Source organism: Falco rusticolus, chromosome 12 (assembly GCF_015220075.1).
Source record: "Falco rusticolus isolate bFalRus1 chromosome 12, bFalRus1.pri, whole genome shotgun sequence".
NCBI classification, from domain to species: Eukaryota; Metazoa; Chordata; class Aves; order Falconiformes; family Falconidae; genus Falco; species Falco rusticolus.
In genome coordinates this window covers 16918219-16932330 of record NC_051198.1, presented here as the reverse complement: position 1 = coordinate 16932330, position 14112 = coordinate 16918219, and the positions used below count along the sequence as shown (strand labels likewise).

The following is a 14112-nucleotide window of genomic DNA, read 5'->3' as shown; positions in this document are numbered from 1 at the left end:
TCTGGAGTAAAACCAACTCTTTCTGAAATATAAAGCATTATTTTATGGAAAACTTATGTTCCTTAAGAGCCTAGAAGCTATAAAAAGAGGCTTTCTTGAAATCATAGCAATTTCTATGAACAATAATGCAAGTCATATGTTTTCTAAAACAAATTTAATTAATTTTACTAAATCTCTCACAAATAGAGTAAATATTTCTATCAGGCCAACATATCACACCAGAATCGGCAACTGTTTTTCTATCTTGCTACTGAAGAAAATGTCAGAGGTAGAAAAATGCATTTCAACAGAATGAATGAGACATGGGAATCCCACAGCCACAGTGTCAGTGCTGTTACAGTGCCATGTCAGTACTACTCTGGCAGGAGCAGAAGGCAATTACTACACAAAACCAACAAATCTTTTCAGATTTCCTAAGTGTAGCATAGAGGTGTCAGTTGTGTTCAAATTACAGATTAATTCTATGGAAAACCTTCACCTTAAAAAAGCTAGAAAGCCAAGTTCACAGATCTTGGGAAATAAGAGCTTGAAGGTCATTTAGGCCTCTCGAACTCTGCTTCTTATGCACATGAATGTATTTACTGTTCCTCATGTGGGGGATGACTCCCCAAGAACATGGGCTCCTTCCCAATGCCTCTTAATTTCTTTATATATTCATAAGCCCTGCAGCCAGAAAGAGTCATCACAGGTCATCTTGTTTACTCCGACATATCAATAGAAGCAACTGGATTTCACAAATCAAGCCCACCACTTCCAGCAGAAAGATACCCAGCCTAGCTTTTGAAGTGGCAGATGCCAAGGGGTCCACAAGGCATCCTTCTCCAATTTCCCTGCAGTCCTCAAGGTAAGCCTAAGGGTTCTGGCCCCCCAAAAGAAGGAAGCTCACCTGTGTTGAGTGAGTGACTTGCTGAAGGAAGGCTCCATTTATTGGGACAGAATTTCCTAGTTACAGGCAGAATCCCAGAATGAAATCTACAGTGTTGGGTAAGGGTAGGCTATTGAAAATTTGAGAAGAGTGAAAACTCCTTTTCAAACTTTTCAATTTTGACAGTATTTGCTGTAGATCACAGAAGTCACATCATCAGACTGAGGAGGCTTTTGGGGTTTTTTTGCCAGAGAATCTCCAATCACACAGCAATGCTAAATGAGTAGAAAAGAAAAAGAATAATTTCTGAGTCCTTTCCTCGGCTCACTTAATCATAAAACACATTTCAGTCATATTGCAGAAAGCCCTCTGAGCAAAGATGAACCTGCCAAATTTTAGGCCCAAGGAAGGGGAAAACTGTTAAGAGAGATCTACAGATAATTCCTCAGATGAGACAGAGCTGTATTGCTGCACCAGTAGGCATCAACCTGCTGCAATAGCACCATAATTCTGTATTGTGTGAAAGGATGGCCAAGAAGGTCAAATAGATTTCAAATGCATTCAAATTTGAAGGGAAAATTTTAAAATCAGTTGTCTTTATTCCTAGTGTAATGAATTTTTACAATACGTTGTAAAATGCCCTTAATTATCAATGTAAGTTCAGAGCATGGTGAAAAAAAAAATATGATGATCTTTGTGACCATTCTGAAAACACAGTGTAAACACAAATAGGAATGAGCATCTTCCTGACAATGAGAGAACTGCACTGCTGGCTACATACTGAAGCAGAAATTTTGGTCTCATTTGAACTGAGATACCTCAACCACAACTCCAGAGCAGTCAGCAGAGATCTCTGGATTTACTCCTGTGAAAAAGAGGACAGAGCCTGGTCCTGAATAAGTCTATTGCTTTGTGCTTTGCATGCACAGAAGTCATAAAGAGAAGAAGGATTTAGCTGATTTTAATTGTGCACTTTGGTAAAGAGCCAAGTCTGTTCTAACACACTTCTTATGTTTGTAGGGATAAAAGGGAAAATAATAATATAACAAAAAAATAATGTAACAAAACCAATCCTACAGAAAGACAAGTAAAGTTATATAGAAGTCCATATTATTGCCATTAAGTAAAAACAATTTTTAGAATTACTGAGACATGAAACTACATAATCATAGGAGGTGGGGGGAAAACATTCCACTACCAAGGAGTTACAGAGATTTGGGAACACAACTGAACAGCTGTGAAAGTTCAAATCTAAACTCACTATCTTGGTAGTGTCCATCACAAGTATACTGCAGGCAGTAGGAGGATAAACCCCAAGTTCATTATAACCATTATTCCTGGTTGTTGAAAAAAACTGTGAAATCTGCTGTGACACAACCTGTTAACTTTTAGCATTTGATACCTTTAAATCAGAATGAGAAGCTAATGCAATCCACCAAGAAACTGAGCTAGCAATCTTCCAGCAACTCACCATGAAAATTAAAAAAAAAAAATATTGAAGTCAGAGTTAAACTGAAACACTGACAAAACTAAATGAGCTCCTAGTAATAGAAGAAAAGACAGCCAAAGTGATATTCCAGATGGAGATTATTTGGAGTTACAGCAGCGAACTGTGTAAAGCTAAAGGAATGGTAATAAAGAATGAAAATGAATCTGACTATTAAATGGAGAGGATAGAAAACGGTGCCACTGAGAGATGGGCATGTTAGCAGCGCGAAATGGGATACTCTTCGCAAGAGATTGGCTCTAGAGCTGACAATCCTGCAGTGTGTCAATTCTTTTTAAAGCAAACCCAGCAACTCTTATTAAATATCAGATCATCCATCGTGAATTATGAAAGCTGACTTGCCCATGCACTATTGCTTGACAACAGTGAACAGAGAACGAGTAAAATAAGTCCCTCCATCCTTCCCTTGCTCCACGGGCTGGCCAGCAGAGCTGCTTTGCAGTACTGACTCTGGGAGCCTCCTGCTGCAGTATGGACAGCTGATAGCAGACCCCATGCCTCAGGGAGATGGGTTCTGCAGCACTCTTGCACTGGAGCCCTAAGTGCCTGAAGCTTAGTGACACTATCCAGTAAGCATTCAACAATTTCCTCTTCACTCTTAAAGGTGATGTGATAAAAGAAGATACCTGGGGTGAGAGGGAGCATTTGAAAGGGGCTCCCTGCTGCTATCTAAACTAGCTATAGTCAAGGTCTCAGGTGCTTAGTAGGGTTTCTGAACTTCTGTGCCCCATCTGGCAGCCTCCCTCCCACTGGGTGAGCAGCAGCAGCAGCTGGGAAGAGGAACCCAGGCACTGATCTGCCGTGCTCTAGGGCATCAAGGCATCCAAATCTTTCTTAAGGTTGAAAGAGTTCATTATATGTTTTATTTCAATGTAATGTTAGGCTACAGATGACACTCACATTTATAGGCTTCTGCACAGCTCCCTTTCCAGTTTGCTCTCACCTCTCTATCAGAGACCACCTCCACTGGGCTCCGTTCCAGCTAGACCCTCCACTGCACTCACAGACAGCCTATGGCCATATGAAATATTTAACCTGGGGAGTGGCAAAATCTTTTCCCTGCTGCGGACTGAAAGCCCTCTGAATATCTTTAACAGGTCACTACTTGACTCACATCTTAACATTAGCCAGTAGTAACCAGAAAAATAAACAAGGTATGTGTTGGCAAGCAGCCTGAAATAAAATCACAAGTCACACTGAGGTTCGACTCCCATCTCCCTCTCCCTTGTTTTTCCCTTTCTCTCTCAGCAATTTAAAATGTTACTCTTCCTCAAAGTGGCCATTTAAGGCTGAGAACAGGGAGTAAAAGCCACAGCCTTCAAACACCTGCCTTTCTCCCATTGTCTAGAGGTAACAGCAGCAGCTGGGAAGGGTCTCATCCTCCTGGACACAACCATGCCCTGAACTCCAAAATTCGCGTGCCTGCTATTTCTGCACCAGCCTCCATTTGTCTGGCCCGTTGCTGTTTGCTGCCTCTCCTCCAGTTTATCCACCCACTTTTCACTCTCCCTGCTCATCCTGGTTTTCACTCTCGCCCTCCTCTCTCCAGCCTCCTTCCTACACAGCTGGTCCTTCCTTTCTTCACCTTCTTAAACCTCAGTGCCCCCCCGCATCACCCCCTAACATCCAGCACCAGTATCTTCTGTAACAGTATGTTTTGACCTCTCTCTTCATGTACATGTGCACACACCCGTTATGTGACTCATATATAAAAAAACATGCTTCATACACAAGTCAATGGTTCGTTATCTTCATTCACCAGGTTGAGTGGAGAGAGACAATTTATTCACACAGGTACCTGCTCTTTGGAAAGGACTTGCACTGGAGCAGTGGTTGGTTCCCTACTCTGTTGCTTGATGCCATGTTCAGGGTCATCTGGGAAGGAACGGACAGATTAGACTGGTTCTGTCCTGAGGCAAAGCAGCAAAGAGAAAAAAAAAAAAAAAACCAACCACCAAAACATGCAACAGAAAGCAGATGAGACCAAGGTCCTCAGGCTGGGTCAAGGGTTTAGGATTAGGAACAGCATCACAGAGGAGAACTTTGTATGCCAAATATAACATCATGTGTGGTAAATACATGAAGCCAGATGTCACTGAATCTTCAGAAGTCACATGAGTTGACATCCTCTGTACAACTCCTAGGGGAAGGCTATATATATATTTAAAGCCTTCTGTTTCTATATTGTTTCTTAAGTTATATTTATTGCTTGACAGTGAAAAATTGATCTACACCTGTTACATCTAAGTATCTTAACCAGTTTGAAGTGTACCAGAGTGGAATATCTATTTGACATTTAAAACAATGAGACAGTTGTGTACTGTCTTTAGCTGTGACACTGTCAGTCAGCTCATTTTTATGTTTACTACGTTGTGCACACGAAATGTGTGAAATGTTTTCTAGATACAATCGGAATATAATCCTGACCTTTAGAAAAGATTTTTGCACATTTGGTATTTTTTACTGCTAAGACATATTTAGCACAGTCCTAAAATTGAGACTCTTATCAAAGCTAACAGAGTGGAAAGTAAAATTCGGTAAGAATGTCCCTGAATTAAACTGTGTTAGTCTTTTCCACAGTTCCTGTGATATGTTCCAAATGGGTGGCAGTCAGATGGTAATTATAAATCATTGCTTTCACTTCTCTAACTTGAGCATTATCCAAGATAGACAGTGAACACCTCTGAAATAGCTTATGCAGTTACCTCAAAGACTTCAGGAAGACGTTAGGTTTGCTGTCGTTCTGTAGAACTTAGATGGCAAAATCTGAAAAGTGTCTTCTCACATCAGGTTTTTTTCACTCCTTTGCAATTTGAGAATGCATTGGGCAGCAGCAGAGACTCTGGAATTATCTTCTGCAGACTCAGGAAGATGGTACTCTACTGTGTCATTCTCAAATCACATTTTAATTTTTTTTCAGGATCAGCACTATAAACTTTTTTAAAAAAATGAAAGTTGTTGGTATTCATTGGGGGACATCCTTACTCCTGCTGAGTGGACTTTAGGCACTTTGCTTTGGATCAAATTCTTCTGTCACTGACTCACAGAGTTCTTTTAATATTGTTCGAAGGATCACGTGTTGCACTCTTGATCTGTGAAAATTATAGACTAGGTAGGTTTCTACTTGCAGTTTCCTCTTGCACAGTTTACAGGATCCTGTGAAATGTTCCAGCAAATTCAGGCTGGAGTAGTACTAGAACAACTACAGAAAGTGTTGGATACACAAAAACTGAAAAGTGGGCAGTTAGGAGCCTTTCAAAGTGAAGGTTAAGAAAATATAAATGTGTTTCAAACAAAAGTCCTAAACCTGGTGAAATTTGTGCAGATGCTTAACATTTTACTTTGTGAGTAGCTCCATTTAAATCACTGGGGCTCTTCACAGCATGTAAAATTTGACACATACACAAGCCTTTGCAGGATGAGGGCCAGATATTTTTTTTTTAAGAGTGTGACTTGCTTGGAGATATTCCAGAGGGAAAAAACATGTGGGGCTTTCTATAAAATTGTTGGCACCATTCTGTTTATTAAACAGGCATGAATTCCGTCAAATAAGATAAGGTCTAGACATTTATATCAAGTATGTGGAAGTTCACGCCTATTCCTAAATTAAAAAAGAGAGCATTAATGCTTTGAGATTTATACGCTGGGTTAAATCCTTGGTGTATATTTAGTTAGGGTTTTAGAATATTACTTCTCTTATTTATTTTACTATCTTACCTATAGTACTGCTATCAGGCAAAATTTGCTCTGTTAGCTAATAAATTGCCACAACTTTCAAGCAGACTGCACAGAAAACATTTTCTATTATCTTCATTATGACTTTAGATGTGGCAAAAAGTAAATCCTCCTATCTTACCTCAAGCTAATTCAACACCAAGTATGTAAGACAAGAATGTATGTTCAATTCTCAGCTTGCATATTGAAGAGCAATATATTCATTTCAGGAACAGAGTCTAATTTTAGATCAGTATTGAAGGTGCGATGAAAATGCGAATGCTGGGGGTGTCAGTAGGGCTTTTCAAGAGCAAGCCCAGTATAGTTCTTGAACTATGACGATTGTGAGATGAAAGAAATCATAGAATAGGCTTTAATGGTCCAAGTGGAACCTAGTATATAACTGAAATGATTCACCCTCCAGTTGTTATCATGGGCGTGGCCTCAAACTACTTCAGATAAATGCTTCGACATTATAGCTCTTCAAGAAAACAGACATAGTCGTTTGGCCCACTGGGTGCTGGACTGCTTGGTGGTAGGTGCTGCCAGCACTTTAAATAAGCAGCCTAGGGAGACACGTGGAACATCTGGCGACAGCAGCCACTTTTAATCACACAGGCCACAGGTCACGTTGTACCACAGCACACAAACCGGTGTCACATTTAGCAAAGCACGTTTACTTGACCACAGGGTGTCTTGAGGTCAGATTTAAAAGCTTCTGCAGACGTTGACAGGAACGCAGCAGGATTTTCACAAGCCCCTAAGCGCTTATTTCCATTGGTTTCTCACTAGGACTGTCTTTGTAGTAATACTTTAAAAATACTTCAAAAATACAGCATTAGGTGTATCAAGGCACACTGCCTTGCTTCAGGCTGCAGCCAGCCAGATGCTGCTGGCTGGGTGATTGGTTTTCAACTCCGGTTACTTTTTAGGGCAGCTGTCCCGTCCCCGTACCAAAATCCTCTAGGGCTTCTATTCAGGGAATGCAGGAGACCTGGGTGAGTTAACAGGGACAGTTGCTACATGAACCAGGTACTTTTTTGTTAACAGAATTGCATAGGAAGTCTTGGAAGCCTTTTTCATCTCCTGGGATATGGTAATCCCTGTGGATTTTTCAATGGAGATAGCACCCCATATACACAGGGAAAAGAATAGTTTCTTCACCAGCTGGGCTGGGCCTGGTGCTTCAAAATCATCTTTTCAAGCAAGGATACCTCCCCTCTCCTTGCTGGGGCTCTCCAGCCCCACACTCAGACTGGCCATACTGGAGGGTGCCAGGCCCCTTCTCTACGCGTACTTCCCTCAGCAACTTCTGCATTCCTATTTTTAAAAGTCGCACATTCTGAAGATAGGGGAACACACACTCTTTGTAAAGTAATCTCCAGTTCCTTCCCCATTCCACAGAAGCACACTGCTCAGAGCCAATTTTACTGCATAGCTGGAAAGTCTGTTATAGAAATGTATGTAATCTATATTATTACTTGCCTGAAAAAAAAGGGGGGTGGCGGGTGGATGGTGGGGGGAATGTTCCCGGGGAAAGTTAATTGCATTTAGAGGATTTCAGTGTTTAGAGCTGGAAGTAATGAATCCAGAGCAATGTCCTTGGAGATGCTATACCGTGGATGCAGAGTAGCGCTAGATGGCACTACAGTAATTTTCACTCGAAAAGCACAGGCCAAGCCCAGGGAAAGAGGGACTCGGGTCCAGCTTTGAATGGGCAGCTCAGATTTACCATCTACATTTTAGCTGGGTGGCCTGGGGAGATTCTGAGGAATGTGAGATACAGCAGTCTTTCCATGTATAGCCATGACTAAGTTGATAAATGGTATAATACATATATGTATTATATGTACATATATGAAGAAGAGTGTGGAAAGCTACTGAATGCTTTCATTTCACAAAGTGACACCACAAGGCACCTGAAAACCTGTAATGTTCTACTGAACCTAAGGTAAGGATATCCAGACTCAGTACATCTAAAAGCATGTTGCTCAAAAGCATACCAAAAATACTATGTGTCATCTAGGCAACTGGTTCTATGTCTGTCTGAAGGTATAAACTGGCTGTTTATAACTAAAACTTCAGAACTTAAAACTAGTGTTTTGTGCCTTAAAATGAAAATTTGACTTAGCAGGCCAAAATCAGCTAGATTTTGGGACTAACCTAATAGCTTGCTTTTCTTGTCATACAGAGTTAAATGCTGTCTATTGCCAATTTCTTTTACTGTTTCCCACAGGTGGTAGCTGACATCAAAACTTGATACTTGTCTTGTTCCTACTAACAGAAAATATAGCTTGTTGTCTCTTAACAGATATTGCAATAAGCTGATTTGAGAGCCTGCTTTTAGAACTTTGCAAAAGTACAGTCTTTTATAGGAACAACTGAGTGATTCTATAGCTTATATTATCAAATACATACAGGAGAAAATAGACCCTGTTGAAAAAATTGTACTTACTCTTGTAAGTTGAACTGATTTAAACTAAATTCAGGTGGCTTCTGCAATTTAAAGGACATGGTCTAACTCAGATTTCAGTTCTAAAACATTGTAGAATCAGATTTATAGGTCTTGTAAATTCTTTTAAAGGAAGCAGCACTGCAATTTATTTTATAATATCATAATTATTTTTCTATTTTGCATTTCTGTGAGTTATATTTTGCTTTCTGTTATGCTCCCGGTTTAAATCCTTAAAGGGTAATTAGTATCTATTTCACTAGAATCAGTGGGAGTAAGACATTTCAGAAATAGGGAACTCTGACATTTAAGGAGAGATCAGCATGAATGTTTAAGTTTCTTCAAGTAAATCTTATTCTAGTCATATAGCTACATACACTTTAGGGATATTGCCAGCTAAAAGGCCATCTGCTTGTCAGTTACAAATAAAAAAAATTAATAGTACTTTACATTGCTGCAAGAACGGTCTTTGTCAATGGAAATGGCCCAACTGGAGACAAAAGGATTGCTTAGAAAAATAAGCCCTGGAACCAGTAGTATTATTTGACCATAGGTTGTGCTCCCACCCAGCCAGGATGTGCAGCTTAACCCCAGTGGTCTTTCAACACAAAAAGGGTGGAGAAGAAGGGCCATAGAGGTCAGAGCATAAAAATCTAGGTTTGCACCATTGCTTCAAACTGCCAATATTTAAATAGTGTCATGTAATAAGAAATTAAATGCCCCTTGTGCTGGAATTGGATGGTTTGCCCATGCAAGGCTAAACCTGTGGTAAAGATGAGAGACATATGATGTCCAAAAACACTTTAAACTGTCTCTTTTAGTCATAAGCCACTGCTCTTTGAAACAATTCCTGTGTGGTTCTGAGCACATCCTGAGAAAATGTTCTCGTTGTCCTACTTCTTCTAATGTGTACTCTAATAAGGGCTCCTTTAATCTGTACTTTAAATCTCCTTTAATCTGGTCACTGTTTTACACTTTGAGATGTACCCCTGAGGCCTCCTCTTGCCTCAGAAGAAGCTTGAAAAGAACCATAACTTGCTGCTTGCTTTCTCAGACATGTCTACGTCTACATTCCTGGAGTTGATGTTGGTCCTGATAGACATGTCCTAAAAGCAGACTCCATCCTAGATGCAAAAGTGGTCTGTGTAGCTGGCAACGAAGCACGGCACTCATGGAAATACTCACTGGTGAAGTCGAGGTCTGATGAGACACACGGTTTGTTGGTCACTTTGCAACCTGAGTGACTTAACTAAAGTCAATTCCAACAACCCATTTGAAATCCAAAAGAGCAAGCAGAAAAGTTTCCTGAACAGTGTGGTATGCCTGTGGGAAACAACGATAGTGCCCCAAATGTGACTGTTTTCACTGTCACCCCAACAGTACAGGGTGACACTTGAGCAAATACAGCTGCAGTGGTGGTGTATCACTGCCCAGCTGTGCAAGCTTGGGAAGAGGTATGCGCTTGACAAATGTGTTTGGTTCAGTGCTAATTACATTGCCAAACCACTGTGTGTGTGTATGTGGGTGTGTACGGTAGAAGATCAGAGAGTTGTCTTAGCTCATCTGAGCACCAGTATCTTGCCTAAACTAGTCACTGATGCTCTGTTTGTGTCCATGGCAAGGTAGGGTAACACAGCCTGCTCTAACCTAGGAGATAAAGCTTAGAAAGCTAATTTAGAAAATGAGTAGCTACGATTTAGTTAGCTGAACATGTGATAAAAGTCTCCCCTCATTTAAAAAATAAACTACCATGAAATATTTTCAGAATATAGCATACTTAAGACATTTTAATTCCCTTCTAGGCTTAAAATTCACATCAAAAACATTCTCAACTTCTTTAATCTGTCTATTGCAATGAACGTTGACTCTCTCCGTTTCCAGCCTAGCCTGGTTCACTCCTTCTTAGGAGCCTGGTGACCCTGGGCTCCCTGGGGATCACCAGACTGCTGCTGGCCTTAGTGCAGACACCTGCTCAGCATAGCACACTGCAGCCCGTGACTCCCGGGCTCAAGCAGTCTGGCAGACTCATCCTCGCAGGTAGCTGGGACTGCAGGTGTGCACCACTGCGCCCAGAAAACAGCATGCCAGCAGCATCCTGGGCTGCATAAGAGGAGGATTGGCCAAGGGAGGCGATCCTTGCCCTCTGCTCAGCTCTGGTGAGGCCACACCTAGGGTGCTGTGTCCAGTTCTGAGCTCCCCAGTACAAGAGAGATGTGGACTTACTGGAGAGAGTCCAGCCAGCACAGGGCCACAAAGATGGTTAAGGGACTGGAACCTCTTCTGTAGGAGAGGCTGGGAGAGGTGGGACCGTTCAGCCTATAGGAAAGGAGGTGCAGGGGGATCTTGTTCCTGTGTACAAATACGATGGGAAGTAACAAAGAGGAGGGAAACTGACTCTTCTCAGTAGTGCCCAGAGACAGGACAAGACGCAATGGGCACAAATTGAAACATATGAAATTCCATCTGAACACAAGAAAACACTTTTTTACTGTGAGGGTGATTTAACACTAACTGTTACAGGTTGGGCAGAGAGGTTGTGGAGTCTCTATCCTTGGACATACTTAAAACTCAACTGGATACAGTCCTGGGCAACCTGTATGAGCTGACCCTGCCTGAGCAGGGGCTTGGGCATGGTGACCTCCAGAGGTCCTTTCCAACCTCAACTATTCCGTGATTTTGTGATTCTGTGAATTTGCTTCAAGGAAAGAAAGCTCCAAGTCTTTATTGAGTTGGTACTGTAAGGACAGTACCTTTTGATGTCCAGTCTGTAGTAAATTCAGACAGCCCTGATACAGGAAATAGGCACTAATCTTAACATAAACATAAGGTTTACCCTTATGTAAATTACACTGGATTCACATAAATTGCATGTTTATTAGTATTCTTGTCTTTCACTCTCATTTGCCTATAATTTTCATTTGTGCAGCTCTCTTCAATTATGGCTTTAGTTGTATTTCCCAGTTTGTATTCTCCCCTCAACAACAACAAAAAAAACCCAAAACAAACCCCAAGAAAGAAATAAACACACTGTGTATTTTGTTTCTTGATAAAGAGTTAAGAAAATTTGAGATCTGTCCTCTTTTTACTACCTTGCTGTTGATTACTAATCTGTATTTGTATTTATGCATACACACATGCACATGCTCAGGCACAAGATCATTTAAGTTAAATCATTCAGGTGTTTTGACATTGTATGGACTTCAGCGGTTTCTTCCATTTTTTAAGTTTAGCTGTCAGCCTTCAGAAACCACATTAGTAGCCACTAACACTAAACATTACTGATTATACTCAGATTTTTATGAAAGTAAGAAATCTAAATCTTCAGTCCTACCTCACTGATCTTCAGTGCTCTGAAAAAACAGAGCAAGTTCAAAACTTCATTGCTGCAAGCGTGGTAGATGAAGGTAGATGAAGCCACCAACCAGAATGTCTCCCAGGCCACCTCGTGGTGGGCACTGCCACAGAAGAATATAGCGTGCACAGATATTCTTGGTGACTGTTCAGCTGCTTTAATTTATAGTCGAATTATGCTGACAGTCAAGTGACCTGGGCAACAAAGAGATATTTTAAAGCAGTTTTGTAGGTTGCTCACATCTATATTCAAAAACCTTGGCCCATGTTTCTCGCACTGATTCCTTACCCATTTGCACCTAAGTTTCATTCTAAAACTCAGAAAGATGAAATAACGCAACCCTGTTCGTGCTGGTGTCAGGCATCTGCGTTACACATTGTTTTGCTTCACCTCTTTTCAACTAGCTGTGACTTCTGCAGATGAAAAGTGCTGTTATTAATGCTGAACACTGGTCTTCCGTGTTGAACTGCGGAAGGCACAGTCTGCCAATCCAGCAGTACAGTGTGTGGTCACAGGGACTAAGCACTGGAAATACAAACCTGGAATGTATTTGTGTGGCATTAACTAGGTCTCAACCCAATCTTTTCCTACTGTTGCTGTAGCCTGAAAAACTATGCAAATGCGTTGCTGCTGAAGAAAGGAGAGAAAACGAAACAAGTCCAGACAACAGAAACGCCAGCTCACATTAGTATTCTGCCATGGTGAAATAAACCAGATTGTTCAGACAAAATAGGCACAAACAAAGGTCTCATTGGGAATATAGCTGCTTGAATAGGAACAGCTCTAATCTCAGTAGTGCCACAAATCCCCTTTGAGAAAATGAATTTTGGAACACTTTAAATTTTTAACTGTTTTTCAGTTTCCATGGAATAGCACTGTGCCTCAGGCCACTCTTAATAACATTCCTGGCTTGCCCTGCTGTAACAATCTGTAAAAACTCATCCAGTCAGATGATTAGTGTTTTAATATCAAATTGCTTTGGAGTACATTTACGGTTGGAAGTGCATAATAGTATGTTTTATTATTGCTGTAAAACTAAAAACAAACCAAAAAAAAGCTAGAAGAGAAGTGGTTTGCTTTTTTTGCCCATTGGGGAGCTCTGGTTTGTTATTACATTCTATGCAATGATAATTAATGACTCCACAACCAGCAGTAAAAAAGTGTTCCCTGGCTAAAATTTTCAAAAGTAACTAATGATTTGGGGTTTCTTTGCTTTTATGTGTTCAGTTTGAAATACCTTAAAGAGGGACCTGGTTTTCAAAAAATGCTAAGCACTGACTTTCTGCAAATCATCTACCTTCCTCTTAAAACTTTCAGACCCTGTTATTTTAAGGTCATGGTAGATTCTGTTTACTGGTAACAAAAGTATGTCAATTCACAAATTAGTAAAAGAGCACCAGAGCAGATCACAAATAAATCCATTACAGGGGAAAATATTTTGAAATGATAGCTTCCTTGCACCTGCAAGAACAGACTTCTAGACTCTTGGGATGATTGGAAGCTGCTTAATGAACAAGCATGTAAGCAAAAGAGGGCAGGCTAGGGACCGGTTCTAGCAGTTGTTTTGTATTACTCAGTAAAAGAAAGATCAAGACCACATCCTACAGTCTTGGGTGGTGCTTGGACATGTCCGAGTACTTTTGAATGTCACTGTACACGTTGCGCCTGCCTGAAGCTGTCCTGGAGCCTGGCTGTCCTTTGCCCGGCAGGTGAAATCACTGTTAACACCTGTCCAAAGTGGGGAACATGTGACTGAATCAGAAGGCTGATGTTTCAGCCTTGGTGTCAATGCTCATCAAAGTACGATGGAGAAAGGAGCACCATAAAAGTTCTTATTTCATCCACCCAAATGACTCAGCTTCAGAAAAATCCAGAGAGGCTTCTAGGTCTTTCCTGCAGCTCAGCTGCACTGGAGCAGGCAGAAGAAAGCGAAGGACTGAAGGAGAAAGCATGTAACCGCTTCCAAGCTCTTCCTCTGCCACAGTGATTACACCAGGGCATCCTTATTTCACACTCCTCTACTTCTAGTCATGTTCAGTTAGCCCAGATTAAGAACCTTTGGACATACATCTCCCCAGATCAGTTCCAGTCTTTTAAACAGCCTTGCCTTTTCTTCGAAGGGCAGTTTCTTGCCAGGGCAGGTATGCTGGATGTTCAGGTCAACTTTTCAGAAATACATTTCTCTTCTGATACCTGAGGTTCTCACACTTTCAAGTGCAAAT

The 14112-nt window shown here is 41.0% G+C and overlaps 1 protein-coding gene across 3 annotated transcripts in view; it reads left to right on the top strand.

Moving 5' to 3' along the window:
* SOCS5 (suppressor of cytokine signaling 5) overlaps nucleotides 1-14112 on the top strand; it is a 93423-nt gene that overhangs the window by 38631 nt on the left and 40680 nt on the right. For 2 of the 3 annotated variants that reach the window (XM_037405343.1, XM_037405341.1), the window contains one exon: nucleotides 662-7546. The exons of the other annotated variant lie outside the window; for it this stretch is intronic. The gene's annotated coding sequence lies outside the window, so the exon portion shown is untranslated. The remainder of the gene's footprint in view (nucleotides 1-661; nucleotides 7547-14112) is intronic. 3 annotated transcript variants of the gene reach the window in all.